Raw genomic sequence first — 27,697 nt, forward strand, 5'->3', positions numbered from 1 at the left:
AGTGCTACAAAATACCAGATTTGAGCATTATTAAAAAAAATAATAAAAAGAGAGAGAGAGAAAGAGACAGATTAATCTTTATGAAGAAATGCTTTTACTAATATCACTTTCCTGACAATATCCTCCTTGGTTTATGGTAAAATAGAAGGGAGAGGAGAAAAGAGGAACACTAGGTTTTTGGTGAAAACCACCCTGCATAACACTATCCCTGTCTGCCCACCCCTCTTCCACATGGGCAAGGTATATCAAAAATAAAAGCATATAGCCTCAAAGCTGTCCAGTGTGTGCTCTACCGGTATTTGTCAGCTTCTACTTCCCTTCCGTATTTAATATTTTTAAAAGTTTTTAAATCATACAAAGTCATTTTTTTCCAGATTCTGAGTGCATTTCTCTTGTCCAGATTATAAAACAATTATCAAATTATGCTTGGACTCAAGTTTTTTCACTTTATTATCTACCAAGGAAAATATAACTGCCTTTTAAAAAAAAAAAAATAATATATATATATATACACACACACATAATCTTCAGTAAGATAAACCTTGGTTTGAATCATAGAATGCTTTGGGTTGGAAGGAACTTGAAAGATCACCTAGTCCAATGCCCCTACAATGAACAGGGAACAGGGACATCTTCAACTAGAGCACGCTGCTCACAGCCTAGAGATATTACTCAGAACAGACATTTTATGCTAGACACTGGACACATTCAGAACAAACCATGTCAACTACTTAGCACAATTCCTGAGGTTCTTGTAAGACCATTTCTCCAGCCTATCAAGGTCCCCGTTTCATAAGAAGCCAAGGTTTAACAAAAAGAGTTCAATATTTCCCCTCAATTTCTTTGATTTTTTTCATGGCAACTCAGGTCATTGAGAGGACTAGGACCATTCAACTGAAAGAAGAGAAGGCATGGGGGATCTTCTTAATGTATGTAAATACCTGAAGGGAGAGTGCAAAGGAGGAGAAGTGAGACTTTTTCCAGTGGTGCCCAGTGACAGGACAGGAGGAAATGGGCACAAACTACAACGAAAGAGGCTTCTTCTGAACATCAGGAAAATTTATTTTTAGTGTGAGGGTTACTAAGCACTGGGACAGATTGCCCAGCCAGATTGGACAGGGCAACACCCGCTCTAGGTGGCCCTCCTTGAGTAGGGAGAGTTGGACAAGATGACCTCTCCAGAGACGCCTTCAAAACTCAACCATTCTTTAAAATCAGTCACATGTATTTTATCATCTTCAATAGGCGAAAAGATCTATATTTGTGTGATGCTTTACTGATTACAACATAGAATGGGGAAGCTGGTATTCAAATCCTGGGTGGGTTGTTTTTTTGTTGTTGTTGGTTTTTTTGGTGTGGGTTTTTTTGGTGTTTTTTTTTTTTTTTTTTTTGTGGCTTGGTTTTGGTTTGGTTTTTTTTTCCATCTTTTGGAAAATGAATACCTAGGCTTACGAGGAAAGTGAACACCTAGGCTCAACTCATAACGGACTACACAAGTGCCTCAACCACTTATTTAAAATATCATTATTCATTAAAACTGCTGTGAGAAATCTGAAGGAATGATTGGTTAAGCACGAAGAGGGATACCTTCCAAGCTGATAGAAGCAAAAATCATGAGTGCAGACAAAGTAAGTGTTTACATGGAGTCATTAAGCATTGCCAAAATTTAAAACTTCCCTGAAGGGGAAAGAAAAAAATGAATAAAGCTATCCTTTTCTACCCAAACATATCTACCCCTGAAGTAGCCTTGGCTGGAGCCCTACACAGCTGAGCTTATTTTTTAATGCAATTTTTATATGGCAAATAAGGTCAGCTACATATGTTATTGAAATAACTTACATTAGCTAATGTGATAAGGATGTGCAATAAGCAGATGCAAGTATTTCTCTCCAAGTGTTTAAGATTTTTATAACTTTCCTGGTTAGTAACTAGCATTTGTGTTCACCTCACAGAGCTTATGACATTTATAAAATATCCTGAATTTCCATCTGAAATCTACTAAAATGTCCAACAGTTTATTATCGTTACGTTACAGCTGAAATAATTACTGTAGATATCTGCCTCTCCTCTTTTGTGCTGCACTGTGGTTGCTGTATGGCAGCTGGAACTGTAGTGCCCCTATTATTAAACTGCTGTCACTATTTTTTTTTTTTTACTTGAAAAAAAAAGTAATATCAATTTAATGATCCACAGCAAACATCTATGTAGGTCTTAAGACATTCATACTGTGAAAAATATTCACACAACAAAAGGTAGAGGGACAAGAAGATAAGTAATTGGTTACATGCTTGGGACTGCCCACAGGGTTTTGTTTAAAAAGAAAAGTCTTTCTTTCTAGTCCCTTGAATATCATTACTGGCAGTGATGGTTTTAAATTGCAGTTTGCTCTTTCAATCCTCTTGGAGAAAGGGCATACAGATACCAAGATCTTAAAACTTCTTTAACAGATAACTGATGTGTAACTAACTCCGAAGCAGCTCTTTTCTCCACAGAAATAATGGTAGTGGAACTGGCATGGTACATTGACATTATGATAAAGGTTTTGTGTGGACATTTTTTTTTTTTCAGTGTCTAATCAGATCACATAAAAGTTTCTGCTTGGTGAGGAACTAGCAAAAACAGCAAAAGGAACTTAAGAGGAGCCACACTGACTCAGGCTATAGGTCCACACAACCTAGCAACTCACCTCCAACAGAGAGCGGTGGCAGATTATTAGGGTACTTATAAAAACAAAAGACATGCTTAGAGGGATCCTTTCAATCAACAGAACCTATTCACCTGTTTCCAGTGAGCAATTGAAACAAAACTAAACTGAAACAAAAATTAAGCCCACTGCAAGGAAGATCATAGAATATGTGGCAGAGCTGACCCATTTTGACCAGGGATCTTCAGATCACTGACACAAGACAATTTGCAAATATTTTTGACAAAGAGCAAACCCACAAAGAGCTCCAGATCCCAAAACTTTTCTCTTAAAGAGAATAAAATAAGTCAGTTAAGAGATACTTGCAGGCAGGTATTTGGTAGCAGGTTCTCATCAGTAACAAGTAGTGGATTCAATGCTCTGAGGAGTTCTTCTAGAATTGATCTCTCTTGGTAAGTGTACACTAAAAGCTAGAAGAGTAAGCGCTGATATATTTGTGGAAAGGAGGCACAAGAAACACCAAAACAAAACAAAGCATTGATCTTTCCACTTTTACATCTGGTGTCTGTGCATAGAACAATTCCCTCTAAGCCCCACCTCTAGGGAATGAGCGGTGTATTAATTTGGACAGTTCAAAATCAACTCAAATATCTGTCATGAACAATTAAAATAGTTTGCTTTTCCCTTCCTCACCCCTTCTTCAGCCTCCTTGTCAAAATAATTTAAAAAAAAAAATAAGAAAAAATGTCCCTATCTATTTTGAGCACATAAATTTTGTTTATTTTTACTGTCGCTCTTCATACAACTATCCAGTTGCCCTGGGAAGTTGTCCTCAACAACTGGCCAGGTTCTACAGTTCCACAGCTAGTTTGTCAACCTACTCCACCATTTGATCCAGGAGAACATCCAGAATACCAAATCCCAGGCTATTCACTTTTCTCTTCTATAGTCTTCTTTTTGATCTTTAGCTCCCCTGCAAGTATTCATATCGAGCTGTACTTACAGGACTCCACTAACACACACAAAGTACTGTTCTGATGTTCTCTGGAAACACTGTACATTTCAGTGATATTTGGCCTGATCTCACCAGAATTTTCATGGAACATTGGTACATCTATGTAGAAACAGGTCTTTGCAAGCTGCTGCCGGTCACCGATGAACTTGAAGCAGCAGTACAGGCATACATCACCTCACAAAAAAAATGCACTGATGAAAACTACAGTGGTATTCCCAACGTAATTTAAGAAGAATCATCCAGGCAAGAACAAATCCTTTGAACAGGCTAGGTAAAGTAAAACTCTAGACCTTCCAGTTTTTAAACACTGAGGAATAGATCCACTAGTTAGAATAAACTCAACAGAAACTGAAACCATAAGAAATAGATTCCTTTAAGAGGCAGAACCTCACTCTACCATTTTTAACTACTGTTCCCGCTAGGAATATGCATTCAGGTACACACGTGTTGTGTACAGCACTTTTTAAAGATTATACTGTGCTTAAAGCTGCGTTACCACAGAACACAGCAAGTTTTCGTCCCGGGAAAATGCATACTGTTTTACTATGTCCATCCTAATCATCCTGTTTCTCAAGACCAAATGTCTCAGCCCTGACCCATGGGGTCTGCTGTCCATGTACCAACAAAGTTGAAGAAGTAAATACTGGTCAATTCTGAGACAATAGTAAAGATAACACTGATTTGAATTCTTAAATCTATGCTCCTATTTCTCAAGGAGAAAGTGTTTTAAAATGCGTTTGAAAAACAGAAGTATTTTTGTAGGAAAACCACAAAAATAATTGGTAATTATGAATCTCAACCTCACATGTAACAATTGTTTTGCCCTTTTTTGGGGGTGCTTCATATGTAACACCAAGACATTAACCTATATTTTTCAATTTTATATACAAAAAATACACTAACTTTTTACAGATTCTTGACACCTTTTTTTTTTCTTTTTTTTGGTAACTGGTATGCTCATCTGCCTTCTAATTTCATAGGGAACGAAGAAACGTACCCTAAATTGTACAGATATTAAGTTTTAAAAGGGGTTGGGGTTATCTATGGTTTTGGTTGGTTGAGTTTTGAGTTTTTTAATTTTAATTGCTTTTCAATATTTAGTAGTAATAGTGCTAATAGGAAAAGAAAATTAGAAACATTTTTTTCCATTCAGACCTAACTAATTTCTTCCAGTTAGATATTATCTTTGTGCAGACTCTCATGCGTACCCTATTACATTTTGGGCTAGTTCCCCACCCCTCTTTTTTTAAACGTGTGAATCACACAGGTCTACGAGAAAGAAATCCCTTTCATCTCTTCCACACATGAAGTTCAGAAAGCATGCTCTTTCATCTTGGAGCTCAAAGCAGTTTTCTCCAAACTAACCATTCTCTTCAAAGCCTGACCATTTTATTCTTCCTTTGGCCACATAAGTTCATTTTACTAGAGTTAAACAGAACTAAAGGAGAGGGTCTAATTCTTCCAGACAAATCTTGTACTATCAGTTTAATTCCTTTCTGGGCTTGAAAAGTGTTACTTCACATTTATTGCAAAACTGCAAACAAAACCCCAGTAGTTCTGATACAACAGACTGACCAACATGGGCATCATCAGTAATGCACAACCCTTCCAGGGTCCGTGGGGCTTTGGGTGAGCAGAGGGCTTGACTGAACCACTTGGAGCGGAAGGCTGTTTATGTACGCTACGCACCCATAATTATAGTTTGAGGTTAAGGATGATTTGCCTTCTAATGTTCCCTTCCTAACAAGTCTGTAATATATACAAAAGCCAACATGCCTTGTAGCAAAGTAAAGATAACTCAGTGGCAAAAGCAAGGCAGAACATGACAACATGGCTTAGTGTATTTCAGTATTAGCTACTTTTTTTTTTTTAATGGTATAATTTATTATGCAAAATAAAATAGAAACAATATTAAAGAACCCCAGAGAAAACAAATAACCCACCCTCACACCCCCACCCCCATTAAACCCTTTCTTATAAGAAGCAAAGAACCCGATAAAAACCTGGAAGGTAATACCATCCCTAAAGCTTCTCCACCTGGCTCTTTTCCATCCTGCTGACAGATAGTGCTCCCAGCAGCACATTAGCATAACATGGAGTTAATCAATGCTGCTTCAGATGAAAGTGCCACCTACTGAATTCCTGGTGACTCTTTCCGGTGCACCAGGTGCTCTTGCTGCAGGTATACCAGCCTGGAACAGAGCAGGACTACCTGTTCAAGTTGTGAAGTCCAACATGCCCCAAGCTGTGCAGCATTAGGAATGATGAACTCAGATGCAGTTATGATGCATGTACTCATCTTCTTTGAAGATCCTCTGATGCCAAGTTAGACTCTAAGATTGGTGGTATTAAGGAATAGCACTGCAGGTAGTTCCACTTTTAAATATGTCCCTACAGAAATCAAATAAACTTGTGTGGTTACTTTTATATGAACTCAGATTATTATTAAGGACTTATAAAACTGTAATTAAGATTTACCTGCCTCCTTTAGTAGGATTATAGTACGGACAATCACATAGCTGGCGGCCTTATTTCTGAACCAATATTCTCACCTGATTTTATGGGGTAAGATTTACAAGTATAGCTCAGCTAAAGCACAACAGATTTTTAGAAGGCACCAGTCTCAATAACAGCAGGAAAAAAATACCAAACCTTGTAAAATCTCTAAGAAACTTTATATTTTTCCCTGTATTTTTGCAAGTTTTAGTGTCCATATTTCTATAAACTTTTAAGCCTTCCTCAAATCTAGGCAATTAAAGTTATCATTATTTCTCTTGCTAGAACAATAGCTACAAAACAGCTAACAGAACATATGGTTATTTATGTGCAATGCTAGGCACACCTGGATGATGGAGAAAACTGCACTATACACCATTAATAGCACATAACTTGCATCTTCAATGGTGCTGACCAAATTCTTCACTGATGCAAAGTTAATTAGCTGTAGTGAAGCGTGCAGCAAATTTATGTCATTGATGTGAAGGGTTTTTTTAAAAAAATAATAATTTAAAAGCCAGTGTAGCAGGAGCTCACTGTAAGTTGCAATTTTCAAGTGATGTCTATCGCAGCACACTCCAAACTAGCCAGCTGCAACAAGGTCTTTTACCATCACATACCAGCATACTCTTCATGCCAGTCCCTCTACTGCCTTCTCCTTGTCTCTGCTCATCCAGGGGGCAAGTTCTCTCTCTCTTCTCTCTGTTTCTTCTTCCTTGGCTGCCCAACCCCTGAACAGAACCAGCCACAGCTGCACCTTGTCTACATCAGCCAACCCACCGCCCCTGAAGCCAGCCCACAGCTGTATGTTATCAATGCTAATTAACCCAGCTTCATTCCTCTATAATGTCTATTTAGAAGGATTAGTTTATGATTTTGAAAGCTTAAATCATAATCTTTTTAAATAAAAATGTTAAGGTCAGAAGCAGCTGTTATAAGGAAAGTGTGATTTTTTTTTTTAATGAGATTACAAGATTATTTTTTGTTTTGTTTGTTTGGTGGCTTTTTGGTGTTTTTTTTTAAAGAAAAATGGTGCAAAACAGTTAGACTCCCAAGGCATTTAACCTGTCACTTCATATCTTTAGTGGTACAACAGGATACTGAAACTCTATTTCACAAATTAAGTAGATTAAAAGCAGGCAAACATACAGGTTTCATAGGAAGTTAAGAAAGAGGACTTTTACGAATCCAGTGATGTTTCTAGAGGGGTTGCTGCACAGATTTGTTCTAGCCTTTCTCTAAGCATTTTTGCATTGGGGTGAGGGGGGATGCCTAATCAAAACACTTCTCAAATGATACAAAACCTGAGAGGTTTGAAAACTTTCAGCATCTTACCCTGATAAAACTCCTTGTAAAGCCCTTAAAGCTCTGAACCCAGATCATTGCCCACCTTAAGAGCAGTTTATTAACAGGACATGCACCAGATGTGGTCAGCTATAATAGCCAGCACATCCATTTCCCTCATGAGATGGTGCCTCTATCCCTGGGTTCACTGAAAAGACAGGGGACCCTCTTGCAGTTCAGTCAATGCAAGAGTGGTCAGATTATGTGTCAATTCATGGTTTTTATTACATGGATGGATTTGTTCAGACCTCCTTTAGGTAGTACTAATTTTGCTGAACCAAAAATCATAAATATATTAAAAGATACATTGTACAAGGTCTGGCTGGCATGAAGGTGTGAAGTTAACTTTTTTCGCAGCAGCCTGTATGGTGCTGTGCTTTGCATCTGTGGCTAAACCAGCATCCTTCCCACAGGCTGCAGGAAACACTGGCTCTGCCGTGGCCCCTTCTCCCGGGGCTGCAGGGGCACCCCTGCTCGGTCTCCTGGGTCACCCCCCCCCCCCCCCCCCCCCTCGGGCTGGCCGGGCTGGCCCTGACCCGTTTCCCCTCCCTCACGCAGGTTTCCCCACGGCCATGGCGGCTGCGGGGCCCAGCCGTGCCCTGCGCTGGGGCCGTTGGAGCCGGCTGGAACCGGCTGTGCCCGGCACGGGGCAGCCCTCCCCCGCCCCCCGCCACACACAACTAACACACATACAAAAATCCTGTGTAGTCAAAACCTGTGATAGAACAAGCAGTGTAAACCGGCAACACAAGAAGCAGGTGTTGCCCCTACTTCTCAGAAACAAGAACACCATTTAGTTCATAGGCATCTCAGTAGCTGACACATTCACATCACTGAGATCAAGTTTGGGCCCTATAAATTCACAATGACATAAACATCAGGACACTACAGCTAGAGCTGTTTCTTTTGAAATGCTTCCTCTCAATTGAATTTATTTCCAGCTAAATTTTTGGTTTGAAGACATTGAACAACTATATCTTGTTTTCTTTCTCTGGGTCAGTTACAATTTTAAAAACACATTGCTGTATTTCCTTTCAGTTCTCCAAGCTAAAGACTCCCTGTGTATTCCATCATTACCTCAAGCGTAAGTCATCCCTTCAGTATCTTCAGTTATTCTTCCTGCCTTGTCTGAATTACTTTTTTATTCTACTGTAACCCTTTTCTTTTAATTATATTTTAAAGTTTCTACACAGGAATAGAAGTTAGTTTTCATAGAGATGCCTGAGAAATTTCCAAAAGCAATTTGCTAGAAGTCAAAACTAAAAAAAACCCCAGAGACTTAAATTCATTCTCAGACATATATTGACATCAACTAAAAAACACATAATGGTTGTTTATTGCAGAGATTTTAAGAAGTGAAATGTAGGTTTCTTTTAAACATGCATATTACTTCAAAAGTTCTCAGAAGACGTTAATTAGACCTATGCACAGTAACACCTCTGCTGATTCTCACATGGGTGGTTGGCCACATGAAAAAATCAAAGTTTAATTTCTTGATTTTTTTTTTTTGGGGGTGGGGGGGGTGGGGGAAGGGATTTATTATAAGAAAGTGGAAAGGGGATGGAAGAGAGCTATTCAAGATTCAAACCTGTGACAGTCTGGAGACTGCCAGGATGGGGAGCAGCCCTGCAGAAAAGGACATCGGGGTCTTGGTAGGCAGCAAGCTGAGCTTGCAGCCTGCCGTGACAGCCAGATACATCCAGGGCTGTATGAACAGAAGCACAACTGGCAGACTGAGTGAAAGGATTATCTCCCCCATACTCACACCCTTTAGACCCAGGTTTGCATCCCCCAGTACAAGACAGACATCAAACTGAAGCAAGATCGGGGAAGGGCTACCAAGACAGTTGGGGCTGGAGGACTTGCTCTGTGAGGAGCAGCTGAGGGACCAGGGTTTGTTCAGTCAAGGAAGAGGTAGCTACAGAGGACCTAATAGCAGCTTCACAGTGTCTATGGGGTGGTTAATAGGGAGACTGAGCCATACTCTTGCCATGGTGCATGGTGGGATCATGAGACACAGGGGGCAGAGGCTGAAATAAGACAGGTTCAGACTAGCTAAGGTGAAACTTCTCTCCTCCCTCTCCCCCCTGCCCCCCCAATAAGGACTGGTAAATAGTGGCACTGGTTGCTCAGAGAGGCTGTGTAATCTCCATCCTTGCAGGTTTAAAACTCAGCCATAAAAAAGTCCTGAACAACCTTGTCTGACCTCATAGCTGTCCTTGTTTTGAGCAAGAGTTTCGCCTAAAGACCGCCCAGGGTTCCTTCCAACATGAGTTGTCCTAGAATACAACACATACAAGGTAAGCAACTTAAGAGACAAGCCCCTGATGCTCTACTTTGAGTTTACTGTACAAAGTGAGAGTGCAATCAGAAAGAAAGTGCATTTACATTTAGCCACTGGTAAAAATTATCAAGTTAGCAAGCAGAATATTTTGCTTGCATAACCTAGCAGGCTGAAAATTGCCATAGTTCAGCAATAATCAAGAAATAGGGTTTTCGTTCTGCAGGAACAGATGAACATTGAGAACAGTCTGTTTCAAAAGCAGCACAACAAAACAGCCCTTCGCTCTGACATTCTCCATCAAGTGAATTTTAAAGAAAAGGGAGAATACCAGACGATCAAAAAGCATTCTTCACTTAAACTTTTCATTTTGACATACATGCATATTTAATATAATACAGAAGTCTGACTGTGATGCTTGATTTTTAAAATACCACTGAAGCTGACATGTGGCTTATTTTGTCCTCTTTTCCACAGAGAAATTTTTGATATCATGAAAAGATTCACACTAAACAAATGTGGACTGTGCCCTAGAGAGCTCTACAAGCTCTGCAGCAGCTGCAGTGGGAGGTAGGCACTCAAAGGTAGGTGCCCGTGTAAGCAACTGGAGCAGAAAACAGCACACACTCAGTAACCCAACAGGAAAAATAGTAAAAAAAAAGTGCCTAAAACCACAATTCCCTTTTCCCTTAAGTTTCAGTGGAGCATCTGAGATGCACATTAGTGTAAATAGGTTGCTAACAGACTATGTGATTTCAACCCTCTTGATGTTACTGATACAACCTATAATGCACATAGTATTCATGCTGTTCTGATGTTGGAGTATGACAACAGTGATGAGCTGAAGGGCTACAAAGCCATCAGTACATAAGGGACATGTCACTGCTATTTATAGTTATATGTCCGAATACAACTTACGTGTATCACTGGGGTAACAATAATGTAACATATTGATTTAACACAGACTCCTCCAGAGCCGAGATGTTTGAATATTGTTATTTTCCTAGGCTTTTCTTTATTTAGTAACATTTTATTTCCTGTTCTTTCTAAGGCCCACCCCTGTTCCTCTAAGAACTTTGAAATTTTATCCCTGATCCTACTTCCATTCCAATTAAATTCAGTGCAAATATATTCCTAAATTGTTCCAGTAAGCCATTTATAAAGGACAATTTGATGAAATCTTTGTCTACCTTGGCATACTATTACTGTTTTTCCTTCCCACCTTACCCACATTCATGAAGAACCAAAGAAGAATCTCACAAGGAAACTAAAAGCAGCATGAAGACTAATTATTTGCTTTAAAATTTGTGCAGAGGAAATGGTAAGATATTAATTTGGTAGTTATTACAAAGAAAAAATAACCAGTTTATCACCATTCGAAATAACCCATACTCTGAGACTCTAACAGAGGAAAAAATGGAGCAACCAGATAAGCAAACCTGGAATCCCAGTGCTAGCAGCTTGCAGGAGTTAAAAACAAAACTTAAAGTAATGAATGTATAGACAATAATTTAGACAGCCACAAATAAGAGCTACAGCTACAAATAAGACCCTATTATAAACTTCATTGTTACACAACTCCAGTCTAGTGTCTTTCTAGTTTTTGTATGTCTAGAAAGTACTGAATAGAAGAAGTGTCTCTAAAAATGTTTCCTGTTTTCAGATCACTGGCAGAAACTTCTGAAAATGTGTAATTCTGAAAGTTTTTGTTTTCAACCAGAGTATGTTCTCAATTAAATGAAAATAGAAGGAATTCTAAAAAAGGACCAGATTCTGCTAGAAGCTAACATTTTTTAAAATCAGGTTTGAATTGCTTTAGATATAAACTTCCTTATAACAGTCTAAGTGTGGAATAAAATACTTTTTGTAAACAACTTTGCCACTTGCAGTAAGAAACAGAAAACAGCCTAGAAGTCAGCAATGTTATGGTTCCCCATCATTTCTTTATCACTGAAGATCACGTTGCTTTGATCACCTTAATTGTTATTGCTAACCTGAGTGAAAGCAAAAGTTCAAACACCAGTGCTGAAAGTCCTATTTTTATTTGAAGAAAACTTGGGATACAAAGTTTAATGCCAAAGTTTCCAGTGTAAGGTGATTTCAGTAATAACAGAATGTTTCACTAATAATGGACAAAAGCCCTGTGAGGTGGTTGGACACCCAATAACTTACTTTTTTCTGGTGGGTTCTATTTTTTTTTTTTTGTTTTGTGGGTGTTTGGTGGGGTTTTGGGGTTTCTTGGTTTTGTTTGTGTTTAGCCTAAAAGTAGAAATTACTCATCAAGAAACCTTACCAAGGAGAATGTTTCAGCCACAAGTGAAATTAATTATGCAGCACTGCTGGTAGAGCAAGGCTCCTTTTAAAGTAATTATGACCCCAATTAGAAATCAAAGAGAATTAATATCAGGGCTTTATTTGCATCAGGTAAAGTTTGTAAAGCCATCCAGATCCCATTATAAGTTTTAGTTTATAAGGCAACATTCCAGCCCCTGTACAATATTTATGTGTTGGGGGAAAAAAACCCCAACAACAAAACACCAAAAAACAGAAGCAAAAAACTCCACACTTACATAACCTAAACAAAAGGAAACCTGTTCCTCCTTTTACTCTCATCATTTGTGATTACTCATCACCTCATACAGTGCCCAGTATAAAATGCATTGAGAGATGTACCAAGACCTACGAGGATCTTGAATCACTCCATCCTCTGAAAAAGTCACCAACCCTATTTAGTCAGTCAAGGTGATTATTACATTCTTTGTGTCCTACTGAAGAACCTACTGCAACACAAGTTTTTTTGCAGCCCTGCAGATACAGAAGGCTTAAACAGGATTACTTATTTCTGCTGAGATAACCATTCTTCCAATTAATGATCTTGATGCTTTTTCCTACTCTGGCATTTTGCTACCTGTAACCAGCTGTTTCATCATTATAGCAGCCAGCAGTTTTTAATGTCTTGTCAATAATAATATTTTCATGTACAGATCACCAGCCAAATTCAACCAGCATATTTATTTACCTTGAAATGCCAGATACTGGCTAAACTCACCTTACTACTTTAATTTTCTTTGCTACAATAAAGTTCTCCTTGTCAAAGAGATACAGCAGAGAACTCAGGTAAAGGACGTGCCTTTAGTTAGTAAGACTAGTTGTTTATAATACCACATGATCTGCTTTCAAACTATCTCCCTTCAGTATTTACAAGTGAAAGAAAAATGGGCTGAAAGATAGCATCTCTGTCACAATATTAGAGATAATTTTTAGCTGCTTTTTAGTTGCGTTCCTGAGTTTTTCCATTTCTACTCAAAGATGTGAATGGATACTTGCTGCTGTGCATTTGAAAACATTGACTCCTTAGTAATGTTTTTTAAATTATGGTTTATTGTTTCCTTATATTATTTTTCAAAAATAAGTATTAGACATTCTTCCTTCAAAATCTTGTTTTAATCTGGCTCAGTCCTCAGTCCAAATCAAGGTGGTTTTGTAATGTTACAGTCAGAATAAGGAATTCTGGTTTAATATTGTCTATCTCCATATGTCTAACAACATGTTCATGTAAACGTGAAACAGATTTATTAAGTATCGCTATGTATAAGACTAGATAACAACAATCAATCCTTTATAACACTTAGCTAAGATTTCAAAGTTTAGCACACTGTTAATCACTGACAATCTGTTGTGGTAAGAAATCTCTCAGCCTCAGGGAGGAACCTTGAGAGATGTCCCTGCTCAAGGGGAGATAGTGGCATGCAGCCTGCTGTCATGCAGGAGAGCTCAGTGGGTCCCAATGTGTCCACTAGTTATAAAGATGATTGATTTATAGTCATATTTGCATACCAGCAAGATGTCTGGGTCACAGCTCCAGACAGACCTTGGCTATTATGTTGCCATCTGTCCCTCAAAGTCCAGGGTAAACAGGATGCAGCCATCACAACCCCCACAGGTGGTTACGGCTTAAGCTGGAGAAGGGTGGAACACCCTGCCAGACATGTAATGCACTCTAATAATCTCAAAAGAAGTTACTCTACTGACATTGTCCATTCCATATGAAAGAAATATAATCATTAATCTAGAACAGGAAGTGGAAATATTCTAGATACCATGAAGATCTCAAAAGTGAAAGGAAAAAAGCAACTATAACATGTAGAGAGGAGGTATGTTAGAACATCAGCATCTTCAGCAGATACTTCAAAGGATACTGTCTTAAAGCGATACAGAGCTGGTTTTCCCATGTTGTAGGAACACAGAAAAAGATTATTCTGAAAATGTGGTGTCCTTAATCTGAGCAACCAGACAGAAGACCTAAACATCTCTATTTTAGTTTGTTTTGTTTTTTTAAATATCATACTTAAACTCATATTCACCAATGGATATGATAATTTGGGATTGGTTTAGATAACATGCCTCTTCCTTGTCTTGAATTTGCTGCCTTTACCCTTCACATATTCTTCTTACTCTAGCAAAGTATCTTTATCTCCTTTTAATGAATAAATGTATTGATAAATATAATGTAAAAAATTACATTGAGTGGCAGCAGGCTGTAAAAATATTCAGCATTTACAATCATGCAAAGCTCCTTTAAAACTGGGATGGGATGTGGGGGTGGTTGTGTTTGTTGTTTGGTTTTGGGTTGGGTTTTGTGGGGGTTTTTTGTCTGTTTTGTTTGGATTGTTTTGGTGTTTGTTGTTTTTTTTGTTTGGTTGGTTTTTTTGGGGTGTATGTTTGGTTTTTTTTTTAAGAAACAGCTCTTTATTTTTCACAGGAGAAAAACACTACCTGTATTTATTGTGAGAAAAATTCTTAGATCAACATAGAAAAGAAAAGCTATAATTTCACATGGACAAAAATTTCTCTGTTGTACTGAATGATTCTTTCCACAGTATCTTTCAAAAAGAATGGGACACGTTGCATTACCCCTTGCCCCACTCATTACTTTCCATAGCTCAAAAGCAACTAATCAATAGTAAAATTTAGTGCTATATATGGTGCTAAAGACTGACAGACAAATGCCTTAAACTAAAAAGGTCACATAAAAGGCAGCCTTAGAATTGTATTAAGAAGAGAGTTACAGCAAAGCCTTGTTTGCAAAGTAAAAATCCAGGTCATATACTAGGACCTGTAATAATTATCTAGAAAATTAGAAGTGATTGTGCTCATTCTCCTTGTCATCACACTGATGTCAAGATCCTATTATCTTGGAACATACAAATGCCATTCTGCTGAACATGTTCATCAAGTGAAATCTATATAAACTATACAAAATTGTAATAATTAGAATATGAGAACAAAATTATTTACTAGAATTATGTTTAGAATTTAAGTTGCTTCACTGCTGAGTCTGTGAGAGATGCCATTTCCTTAAAGCTAATAACCCTAACCATCATTTTTCATATCATAGGAAATACAAGAAAAGGTTTAAGTTTCAGTAGGAACTTGACAAAAAAACCCAGAATTTTTCCTTACAGTCACTTTGTTAAGATACTTCCTGCATCAAGCCATGATGATGCAGTTCATATTTAATTTCCTCAGTGTCGGAGGGATACCAGAACAGTTAGGAACTGTTGTGGGAGTGTTGATCGGGCATTTAATTTTATTATTATTATTATTAATATTAAGATTTAGAGCATATAATTGGACTATTAGCTTTTGTTTCTGGATCCTACTAACCCAGCAGTTAGGAGTGGGAAGCCAAACACCACAATGCCAGTGCTAGCACAAATATTCTCCTGATTATAAAAGGACTGTCAAGTCATGAGAAAGAACACAAGTGACAATCGGTTGAAAAGACACCCAAACTCCCCCAAAGCCCATTCTATGCAAAGGTAAACCAGGGTTCAAAGTAACTTGTAACCTTTAACCATCCTTTTATATGCACTTTCTGCTTAGTTTTAAATATTGCATTTACTTTTTTCCAAATCTTTATACTTGTTTAAGTTTCCCCTTTATCATTTGCCTTTTTTTATGTCAGCTTCTCAGTTTCTCCAGAGCCCTATTTATTCTGCTAATAAGATACAAGACTAGTATCTAGCCCACTTTATTTTAGCAAAATTCAGCCCTTTCAATAACTTTGAGGATTATCAGAGAGGGGTATAGGTGATGTACTGAGTTTACTCTAAATATTGATATCTATGGCTCCATTGTATAAAACTGGTTTAATACAGATGTTCTTAAGCTTTTTGGTTGTGATGCTTTGACAGGTTCCATTTACTTTTTGATCAACCTAACACTTTCTAAATATGAAAAAAAGAGACATTGTGTAAAACAAATATTAAAATAGCCTATTAAAAAAAATCATTACTGTTTAAACCAGGACAGTTGGCACTCCCTTACAGAAGAAATAGACATTGAACAAAAGACAGGAGTGAGTTGGGTCCCTTAACTTCCCAGAGAGTATCTGTTGAATTGTTATTTGCATACATTGCCATTTTCTACCATGCGAACATCTTGTTTTCTGGCACATAAGACTCAAACAGAGAGAGAAGAGATAAAATCAGATACATGTTTTCTGCTTTTTTCTTGTGAAAATATTCTGGATCAGTTTTGATGGGTGGTTTGGGTTTGTGGTTTCCATCAATGTAATACAAGCAAATAAATGATTGACACAGCCCTAGAAAGATATCCCAAATCAGTTACACCAACAAAATACAAAATGTCAGTGTTAGAAGGTTTAAATTGAAATAAACCTTTAAACCAAAACATATTTATTCTTCAGGAATAGTATAGGTGAGAACACCTAGATTAGATATGGGAGAATGCTTTTAAGAGTGTAAGATTTAACATGGAAATACATATTAAAAACCTGATCTTTTAGAATTTGGTCTCAGCTACTCTTGTTTATTTCAATTGACAATTTGGATAATTATACCCATGAGAGTCTGACAAGGTGAATATGATACTTCTGGGAGAACTACATCTAGCCATATCAAGAAAGAAAATAAAAGCCTGGAGAACATGACAAATCAATTCAGTTTGAAGCTACATTGCACTTTCAGAGATCTCACTGTATAGATGCATAGCAAGATGTGAAACATTGTGGAAAAGATGTTATGCTTTTATGTCCTAGTTTTTCTGTGTATTCTCAGCACTTAATCTGTGATAAATGATGTTTGGGAACAGTCACTATGAATCAGCAAGGTGCTGCTTTTACTGAATTATTTCAGGTTTTCAAGGACATAGCAGTAGATACTGAGAGCTAAGAAATCTTCTTGATCTAAATGAATTGATGTCTAGATGTACTGATAGACAGAAGCTACTTTTTTTTACTAGCAGGTGTGTGGAGTGAACCAGCTGGTGCTAACACAGTACAGAAGTTTTAGGGGGGGTTATTTCAAACTACCTCTTGCCTAGTCCCATAGCTTGAACACTCATCAGTAGTTAGAGCTTCATTAGGTGCATGCCTGGAGCTCCATCACCTGCTGCAGTTTAATCTGAGAGGAATCACAACAGAATTGAAAACAAGGGAGCAATTTGCTTTAAAAGCATATGGCTAATCTGTACAAACAGACACACTAGAGAGAGGTGGTTACGGTATGCAGTGACTTACGTACAAGGACTGACTCTCCAGGCCTAGGAGGCCTCTACTAAAGTTAGTAAGTTGCAAGTTCAAGAAAAAAAAAGTTAGTAAAGGAGGTACATCATGTCAAATTATGTTTAGTCTTTGGAATGCCTTACTGCAGATACCATGAATCCTTTAAATTTATATACATTCAAGGAGACACTGGACAAGTTCATGAAAAATCCACTGTATTTCTAAATACAGAGGAACATCCAGATCAAGATGTACTCTGAGCTGGAAACAGGAGGGCTGGAGAGACAGAACAGACCATTCTTTGGCTAGACCCAGTAAGGCCACACATACTCTGTGTTCCCATTTTCATTCTAGATTCTTTCCAGTGAACAAGGAAGTATCAGGCTAAAAAATATAGCCATAACCATAGAAAAAAGTATAGCTACAAGTGATTTGTGCAGCAAATATGAATTAATACTTTCAGACATATACATGCTTAACAGATGCTTCTGAAATCAAATGTGTGAAGCAGACTACAACAGATGAGTCTCTGGTGCCTTCCCCAAAGCAAATGGGTCACTTACTTTAATTTGGATTGAAAGAAGTTGATATCTATGTTTGCTTTAACAAGAACAAACACTAGTTCTAATTCATTTCTTGCTCTGGCAAACCTGCTTGACTTTCTCTCATTTCTTCAGTGTGAATGCCCAAGAGGTCTGCACAGCAAAAGAACAGGTAACTAATCTCAGTCTACTCTGGTAGTCAACATGAATCTAGTTAAGAAGTGTAACAGTTATAGCTGTGAAGGTCTACACATATAAGCAAACCAAGATTTTCAATGAGGCTGATTGATTGATATAGAAGAAAAACAGGTGAGTTTGCCAATGTGGGAGCTCTCTTTTTGGGTTAAAAAAAAAAAAAAATATATATCTCTACCTGAAGTCTTAAATGCTGAGGAGTACAGTGCTTTTGCAAGTCATAAATACTGGTCTAATAAATAGTACAGGGGTTTGGCTTTTTTTTTTCCTCTAAGATACATGTGCTGGTCTAACAGTGGCACTTCTGAGAATTTCAGTTACTCTACAGTTATATTTGGAAAATGTGAGTAATTTAAAAATCAAACTTGACAAATATTGAATAAGAAAATCAGTTATGGGAGTTATGGTTAGAAGTAAGTCTGTGCCAGTTTTATGGCAGGTATGAAAGACTAGATTGGGAATTCTGCAGATATTTAATAACTAAACAACAACCCTCAAGCACTGGAAATAATAGAAAAATGACAATGAGTACAGAAAGACTCATTGCAAACATCGAATACAGTCTTCACCACTGACTTCCCAAATTCAGTGCTGCAAGTCATTAGTGCAAATAGCTACAAGTGAAAGTCAAGTTTAAAAAAAAAGAGTAGTTATTTAAAATTTTACTTGGTCTACAGATTATTCTCCCATACTGCAATTAGCATGAAAACAGTAAACATTTTTGCTTGTTAATTTCTGGTTAAACCACCAAGAAAAGTAATTTACAATAACCAGAAAGAGTAATTTTTCTGGGTGATAATGTAAGAAAATAAGAAACAAAAAAACACCACAAAAAGAAAACGAAGTACTAAATGGTTTTATTCCAATGAGTTTGGCTTGGAAAGGAGACCTAAATCACAGAATTATTCAGAGTTTAAAACTTAGTGTATCATCAGCTTCCTTTTTAATCCAGGAGAAATGGCAATTCTGTAGACCTACCGACATGACCAGTCTCAAAATATTCACTGATGTTATTTATCCAGCTACAGTTTCGATCCTGTGGGGGTTAAGTACCTAGAAGCAGCTCAAAGACATCTATAACAGAAAAGATTTGGCTTGTTTATCATGAAGATAAAAATTACGGAGATTAAAGAAGGAAGGAGCAAGGATCAGTCATAGGAGACACTGGAAGAGGGACATGTTATCATGGAGACTGAAAATACAACAGCTAAATCTTTCTTTTGCACTACAGTGTTACCCACTTTTGGTGCAAGCAGCTTAAAAATAGTAGTGATTCATTTTAAAGAAATACACATATGGCAAATCTTTACTTGTGTATCCATAAAAAATAATACAAAGAATATAATTAAATTGCTTTTCTCAAACATGATTACAGTAATTCTTTCACCAGTACATGGGACTTACTCTCTGTAGTCCACTAGATTTCCTTAGTATCACTTTTTCTTGGCCATTCATTCGTTCTTTCTTCCAGGAGGTAGTTTAATTTCAGTCATTCCATATTTAACAACATACAGCTGTCAGCTTAGTTATAATGTCGCTAGTTATTTCTGCTTTGAAGCACTTTTTTCTAGATTACTCCTGTTTTACCTACACATAATTTGAAGGACAAAATAATGGCAGAGATTAAATTGCACCTCATGGTTTTTTGTGACACTTTTCATGGGCTGAATTTTTTATTAGAACAAATTGATATCTCCTTGAATTTTAATATCAATGTACATGAAGACCTGGTGCACATTCCATTTAGGTGTTTACATAGACTTCCTCTCATGCAAGTATTCCTACCACTAACTGAAGCTGAAAAACTGTGTAATTTCTGCACAAATAATTGCAGGTGCAAAAAGTCCTGGTTAAGCACAGGTGTTAAATAAAACTGTAAATTACTGATATTAAAAGCCAAGAAGAAGGATTAATCATGTGTTTAGGAGCTCCATCAAAATTCAAATCAAATCTTTCCTTTGAACTCTTGATTTTGCCTTAATGTAATTGCAGCAAGGTTGGATCTGACTAATTCAAGCTTATCTTATGTTATATATAAAAATCTATTCCTTGATAAACACATAACAGCAAATACATTTTTATTTCTTATTCATAAAGCTTAAATATACTTGTAGTGGTACAGAGAAACACAAAAGATTAAAAGTTGGGATTTTTAAAAGACATTGAGTTTAGCAGTAGAAATTTCCTGGATTTTTTTTTTTTATTATTTTTCTTAATCTTTCATTTGAAATTAATACTTCTGCAAAACTTCAAAGGTCTCAGGGAACGTAGGCCTGATTATGGGGCACCTTAGTCCTTGTGTTCAAGGTACAGCCTTGTATCTAAAGCTGGAAATACAGAAAGTTCAGCCCATGCTTATACATCCTGAAGTACTTTCTAAAACCCTACCCTGCTACCCTGAGTGTGTATTGGGGGGAGGGAATACATGATACACACTTGCCTTGCACTCCCCTTTGTGTCTTTTTAGTTCTTCAGTAACATATATAACATCAAGATTCCTGGTCACTATCAAAGAGCTGTCATTCACTGTACATTTTCTAGCTTTTCAAAAGATTAGCTACCAGCCTGTAAACTGCAGGAAACAGTGTTAATAACACCATGAAAGTGATGCATACAGGACCTGAGCAGCTTTGCCTTCCACAGAACTGAAAACCTTGCTGTGGAAGTGTTTAAAATGCATCTTTACATAGTGGGAAAAAAAAGGTATATGAGATTTTTTTAAAGGACATATGCACATGTGTGTATATACATAAACTGCCTTGTAGGAAAAGCAATAGAACTGTTCTTACCTTTGATAAACTGTTCCCAACTAGTCATCAAGGCAAAAACCTCATCCAAGTAACAGACACACCCCCAAACTCAAACCCCAGCAAAAAAATAGCTGTTACTGAACTCATCACAAAGGAAACTGGGATGCACATATGGTTCATAAGACAGATGTAACTGTAGGAAAGAAACTTTAATGACTGGAGCCACAGGGACTGAATCCAGAAATTGTGAATGAGAAAGGGCAATTACGTGCCTGAGTTTCCTCCAATTTCTTTCAAAATATAAGGTAAAAAGGTAACGAAAGCATGAGTCTTAGGGCAGCAAGGTGCTTATTAAGATTACAAGATGACCATATACGCTTTAGGTCTCAATGTTGATTTCATCAGGGGAGCACAGTCTTCTACTGTATTTCCATCTTCTGAAATCACTGCCTCTACCTCTTCTCCCCTGCCTCTGCCCCACAGGATACTCCTATCAAATCTACATCAAGGTTTCCTGTTTCAGTAATTTCGTAGCCTAGTTCAGCATGGTGGCTCACTTCCATTTCTTTTCATAGAATTTTATAACCTCCTTCTTGCCATCATATTAAACTAATTCTTTCCATCCGTTGGATGCTGGCTGCTTGACTTCTGCTTCTATTGTTCAAATTTGGTGTCTTTGGTCTTTTTATTACCTTATTTTACCTTCCCTACGTATGGCTTTATTTCAACTACTTCACTCGTAAGATCTCCCTCCTGCCAATAAATCTCAGTTTTCACAATTTCAGACTGACTTTTAAGCATTTTGATAAGTTCCTTTTCCCCTGCTCAAAGCAGACATGCAAAAATTTGAAAACACAGGGGCAAACAGATCAATCAGGATGGATAAAAATAAGTAGTGGTTAGAATTGCTCCCCATTTCTTTCAGTAAGCCTAAACAAAAGTATTGTTAAGATATTTTTTTTCTTTTTACTTCATCTTCCCCTGCAAATCTGGGCTGACCCAAAACCCCTGGCAAGTCTGTGATACCCAAGACAGATAGCAATGCCAAGGGAATGGATCTAGACAACCTGTATTTATGAAGCTCAGGTGAGGTGCCCTATATTTGCAGGCAGCAAACACTTTAGCCCTTACAGAGTCTACAGTGCTCCTCAACATATGAAATAATCTGCTGGGTTTTCCTCAAATGTTTCCTTTGCCTCATATTTTTCTCTTGCCTGGGGAACCCTAGAACTGTTTATACAGATTTATGTTCTCCTTTATCTTTGAGCTCCATTGCTACTTGCTTGAGACCAGAAACCCTGATACTAGCCATCAGGTTGTGTTCACCCATGTGCCTACAGAGAAGGACACAAGATTTCCTCCTAATTGTTTGCTGCATAAGGATTTGATCATTCAGGCACTCACCATCTGTGTCCCATAATCAGCACCTATAGGTCAGCCTTCACCATTAGTGCGTCCACAGCTATATAGCACCTAAAGTCCTCATTTGCTGTTCCTATCAGCACATCTTTCAACTAAAAAAAAAAGCCAGGATGCTTTCCAAAGTATTTCAAAAGATAAGCAAAATTCTTCTGTTAAATGATGTGGAAAAGATAGATTTTTTTCCTATGGCCTCTAGACAAAATTTGTTTTTCCTTACGAGAAAGTTTGGTTAAAGATTGGTGCTGGAAACAGCCAAATAACTAAAAATTTCTGAGGAACTCACCCAAAAAAAGCATTGCCACACGCACTGTAAGAAACAATACCTATGACCTATGTAATTCTTCTGCTGGCCTCAAGCACAGCACAGTTTGGTGAAGCTGCACATTACCCTCCTGCAAACATGAAAAAAATGCCAAGTTCAAGATTCCTTTTATTTATTTACTTTTATCTTAAGCGCACTGCTTAAGGCGATATAAAGGGTATATACCACACCACTATAAACCATATCCTTATTATTTATCCCAGATGACAGTGTATGTGTATGCATACTCTCACATGCACATCTGCACTGTTTCCAAAGTCTGTGAGCTTGAAATATTCTTAGATTTAGGTTCCCTAGACAGTAAAGTTATTCTATAATATTTCTAGGCCCTGGTCAGCTGACCCCTTCAAAACCACCAATACAATCACTAAAATCTAGTTAGAAGCCATGATTTTGCTCTAAATATTCCTCCCAAATTTGCCTGTCGTGGTTTAACCCCAGCTGGTAACTAAACAGCACGCAGCCGTTCACTCTACTATCACCCAGAGGGATGATGAGGAGAATTGGAACATAAAATGAGGGTTGAGATAAGAAGAATTTAATAACTGAAATAAAATAAAACAACAATAAGAATAGTTATAATGAAAAGAAGAGTGAAGGGGAGAGGAGTGAAATCCAAAGGAAAGGAAGGAAAGAAGACAAGTGATGCACAATTAAACTGCTCATCACCTGCTGACCTAGGCCCAGCCAGTCCCCTAGCAGTAATCAGCATGCCCTGGCCAACAGCTCCCCAGTTTACGTACTGAGCATGACATCCCATGGTATGGCATACCTCTTTGGCCAGTTGGTGTCAGCCATCCTGGCTGTGTCCCCCCCAAGTTCCCCGTGCCCCCCCCCCCCAGCTCTCTCCCTGGCAGGGCCCGAGAACCTGAGAAGTCCTTGACTCAGTATGAACATCATCCAGCACCAACCAACCCCACCCGTGTGCCATCAGCATTGCTCTCACACCACACCCAAAACACAGCCCTGCTCCAGCTACTGAGAAGAAAATTAACTCTTTCCCAGCTGAAATGAGGACATTGCCAAATAATGAAATGAAAGTCCCAGTAATTTAAGGGGTTATTCAGACCCCAAATTATATAATTCAGAATTATAACTTCATTTACTCAAAAACTTTCCTTTAACCTAATAAATATATTAGTAAACAAAATTAAAAAGACTAATTTTTAATGTTTTAGAATTTGATAAATTATTTTACCACTTAAAATGAATGATCCCTCCCTTATCCAAAAAGAAAGCACTGGACTAAATTATAGGGGAAAAAAATATTTTTGTTAACAGCTCCCCATAAATCACCGAAAGCAAAATTCAACTGCCTTGTCACAGAAAAAAAAATAATTAAAATAGTTTCATAATTATTTTTCCTTAATCATTTCAAGAACTGTCACAATTAAAAAACCTAAATATCAAGTTAATGTACAAAAAAAGTGAATCAGACTTCTATCATTATAGTAATCTTTCAGAATTCTTGTAGTGTTCTCTTTTCCAAATTCATTTGTAAGAATACATTAGAGATGGTTTGGAAACTGAATGAAAGTAAATATCTTTTCTTCTTCAGTTAGCTTAGTCTACTTCCTTTAGCTACTTTGCTTTTCAACTGCTCCTCAATGAGGAGAGACAGGGGGGTTTGTGGAGGTTCAAAGGAGTTTTTTATTTATTTGTTTGTGGGCTTTGAAAGAAAGGAATGTGTATTTGGGATGAAGAAGATGAGGAGTAATCTGTTAACTGGGAAGCTTGTCATAGCACTTGGCCCAATACATTTAACAGTTCTTGAGATTTCAATGGAAAGCTATTTGCACAACATGGTGATACACAAGATTTTATCTAAAAAAGGACTGCAAGCCCATCAAGACTTTTTTACTGTCAAGATGGGTGATTAAGGTATGTAACCAATAGGTAAAAAAATATATAAAATATCTATGGGTATTTGCAGTCCAATTTGCCAAAAGTCTATTTGCAGGTCTCCTGTATTTGTTTGTTTAAAGACATGTTCTATATCTTAAACATGTACACAGAAAAAAATGTTTAAGATTATTATTTGCTTTCAGACCGTCTTGAGTTCTTTTTTCTAATAATTAGTTAAATAGGTAAGATGAAATAGTTCCTAATCTTCAGGTTTGTTCTTTGAATAAAATACCACCACAGAGCTTGCTCTGTGGATCAGCTCAAAAACTATTTATTAAGCAAAGGAACAGCAGTCTTTCCAGCTCATTTACCTTTGTATGACACACTTGCAATGAAGAAAACATAAAGGGAAAAAATGTAGAAAAATAAGTTACTCTTAGCAGTCTTTCAACATAATTCAGCTTCTAGGAGGACAAGGCAATGCCATGCACTTAAGTCTTTGTGACACACCACCAATTGTTTCCACACAGAATTACCCACATAAATCAAATTTTCAAGAATATTAGATCAGATTAGGTGCATTGATGCAAATGGCATTAAAGATCAGTTTATATCTATATTCTTCCACACCTACTAAAATCATGAAGTATCTCTAAATCATTTCAAAAGAGAAAACCAAAACAAGGAAGACCTGCCTGTTTTGGCTGTGATGTTCCTTTAGCACAATGTCCTTACTACCTAGAGAATTGCTTCACAAAAAAGAATGAAACTAACAGGAAGAACAATTTACCAACACGAATAGTGATACTCTAGATGCCGTTATACAAAATTATATCCCAGAAGTACTTGATACTGTGAAAGAACAAATGAAAAAGGCTCTCCTGAATGGGGAAAAAAAAGTGGTTCTTAAACATCTTAACATTCCTTCCACTAGAGCAAGAAAATGAAAGCATATAAAAAGGAGCTTCATCATTATTTTCATTCACTCCCTTTCAAAAGGGAGTTTTACTTGACTTTACTCTGCAGCTTTTAAAAATTAATTTACTTTTTTTTTTCAGGTTTTAATCATGACGTTCAAACTATGCTTTGTCTGAATAAGTCATCCTTACTTTGCAGAGCCCACATCTTCAACATAATTATAGAAACTGAATGGCTTAAAATACACTAGTCCTAAAGTATTGCCCGCGTTACATTTGTTATTGAGATGGTACTTTAATGTCTGCAGTTTCATAATTAAAAAATGATAATGAATATTTCTATTTACATAAAAGCTATGCAACTCTCTTAACAGCATCCTAAGTATGCCTTGGATGGCACCAATACCAGAAGGTAAAATGTAAACCAACATTTTTATTTTCATTCTCTCTTACTTAGATGACCTGTCATAAAGCAATAGTTTCTTAAAAACCTAGAAATAAAACCCCTGAGTTCACTCAACATCCACCACACCCCCACACCACATTCTGCATTTCTCATACTTCTATCCTGCTTTCAAGTATTAAAATCTTCCAAGAGACATGCCTCCCTTCCCATTCACCAATAACAGAGGAATGCTGACACAGGAACATGATCAGATATATTATTAAGGTTGCTCATGCTCCAGCATGCACAAACAATTTGTCCTAAAATCAGTTTGACAAATATCATGCATCAAAATTCATCTCCCTGAGAAAACCTTTTAGTTTGAAGCATATACAGCTAGTTGTAATATGATTATTCCACTCTGTATTTATCTCTAGGTCTCCAGCTGGAAAAGCAAAGCCACAGTTGCCACAGCCAACATCAGGCTGCAGACAGCGGATCGAGAATCCTCTGTGCTTGCTGGCAGGTGAGCATTCCCCACTCTTTTTGAGGAAAAGCAAAGTGTAGTTTTATATTTGGGTGCATTAGACAATGCTTCTCATTTAGATTGATGCAAACACTGATAGACCAGAGCTTCCCTAAGACTATATGTAAAAGTAAAAAGCATTTTAATTTTAAATTAAATTTTATCCATGGCATTAGGGGTTAGCCGTTTATGTTTCTTGGTTTATGGAACTGAACAAAAATTATCTACTAGGTTCCTAGGGAAGAAGTTGTCCTTACCAAGAGATCATCTTCATGACAGTTTAACAGAGGCAGGATGTAACAGATTAGAAGCAGCATCTTTCATTTTTGTGAAAGTTGTCAATAACTTGGCATCCGACCTCTATTTACAGCAAAATAATAAAAAAAAAAATATAACAGTTATGAGAACTGGGTTACTTCCAAGATGGTTTTATTTCTCAGAAGATGTTTAGTCTTGAATATTGTTAAAGAACCTTTAGAAATAAGGAAATATCTATATGGCACAACATGCTGCGGTGCAGAGAGGGGCTGTGCCACTTACTTATTCAGTATCTATCTGCCTGAGCATGGCACCTTGCCATGAGCAATTGCCCCGGTATATTTGCTTAGCCCAAGTTTTTGTGTACTGCTGACCAGACTGTCTACTAACACCCGTAAGTGGGTGACTCTGAAAATAAAACATAATATTCAACTAGATGGAATACTTCATTGCACCACAGTAATTGAGGCTGCCCCTGGGAGCAGCCCTAAGACAGAATAGAAGAGTCAGCTTCCACATAGCAGTGCATCTTAAGAGTACAGTAGTTTGATATCAAATCATCTGTAAAATAAAATGTTTCCTATACATTTCCTCAGGGGTAAGACTCAACTGGCAAGCCAGCTAGCAGAACTCATACTTCATAGGCAGTTTCTGTTGAGGAAAACCATCATTATTCCATTGGTAAATGTAACAATAACCACTTTCAGACAGTATGATGAAGACCAAAAAACTGGTGGCAAATTTATCTGTTCAGGGTACCTCACCTTTTGAGTGCTGCAGTAATTAATTGTTCAAAAACTTGTTACTGGTGCTTACAATTTACGGTTAACAATAAGTTTTATAAATTAAGCAAATAGATATAAGTACAACGTATATATTTATTTTATCATCTTAACTAGAGTCAATGAAGTGTTACATCCCTGTGTCCCCCAGGAGTTAGCAATGACATTACTTATGCCATATTAGAGATCCCAAACCTGCCAGGTTTGTTGTTGAGTTGGTTGTTTTGTTTTGCAGGGATTTTTTTTTTTTTTGTCCAGATAGATCACTCACACTCAGACATGTTATCTATTACAAGTCTACATAAGTTTGGTCTTTGGCACAACTACATTAAAAAACAACCAACACCCAAGAACAAACCACATTTCAAAACAGATTATAATTAGCTGAAAAATATTTACAGGATAATCTATATTAGAGGTTGAAAAGAGAGGAAACTGTAGGACT

Source organism: Falco rusticolus, chromosome 2 (genome assembly GCF_015220075.1).
Source record: "Falco rusticolus isolate bFalRus1 chromosome 2, bFalRus1.pri, whole genome shotgun sequence".
NCBI classification, from domain to species: Eukaryota; Metazoa; Chordata; class Aves; order Falconiformes; family Falconidae; genus Falco; species Falco rusticolus.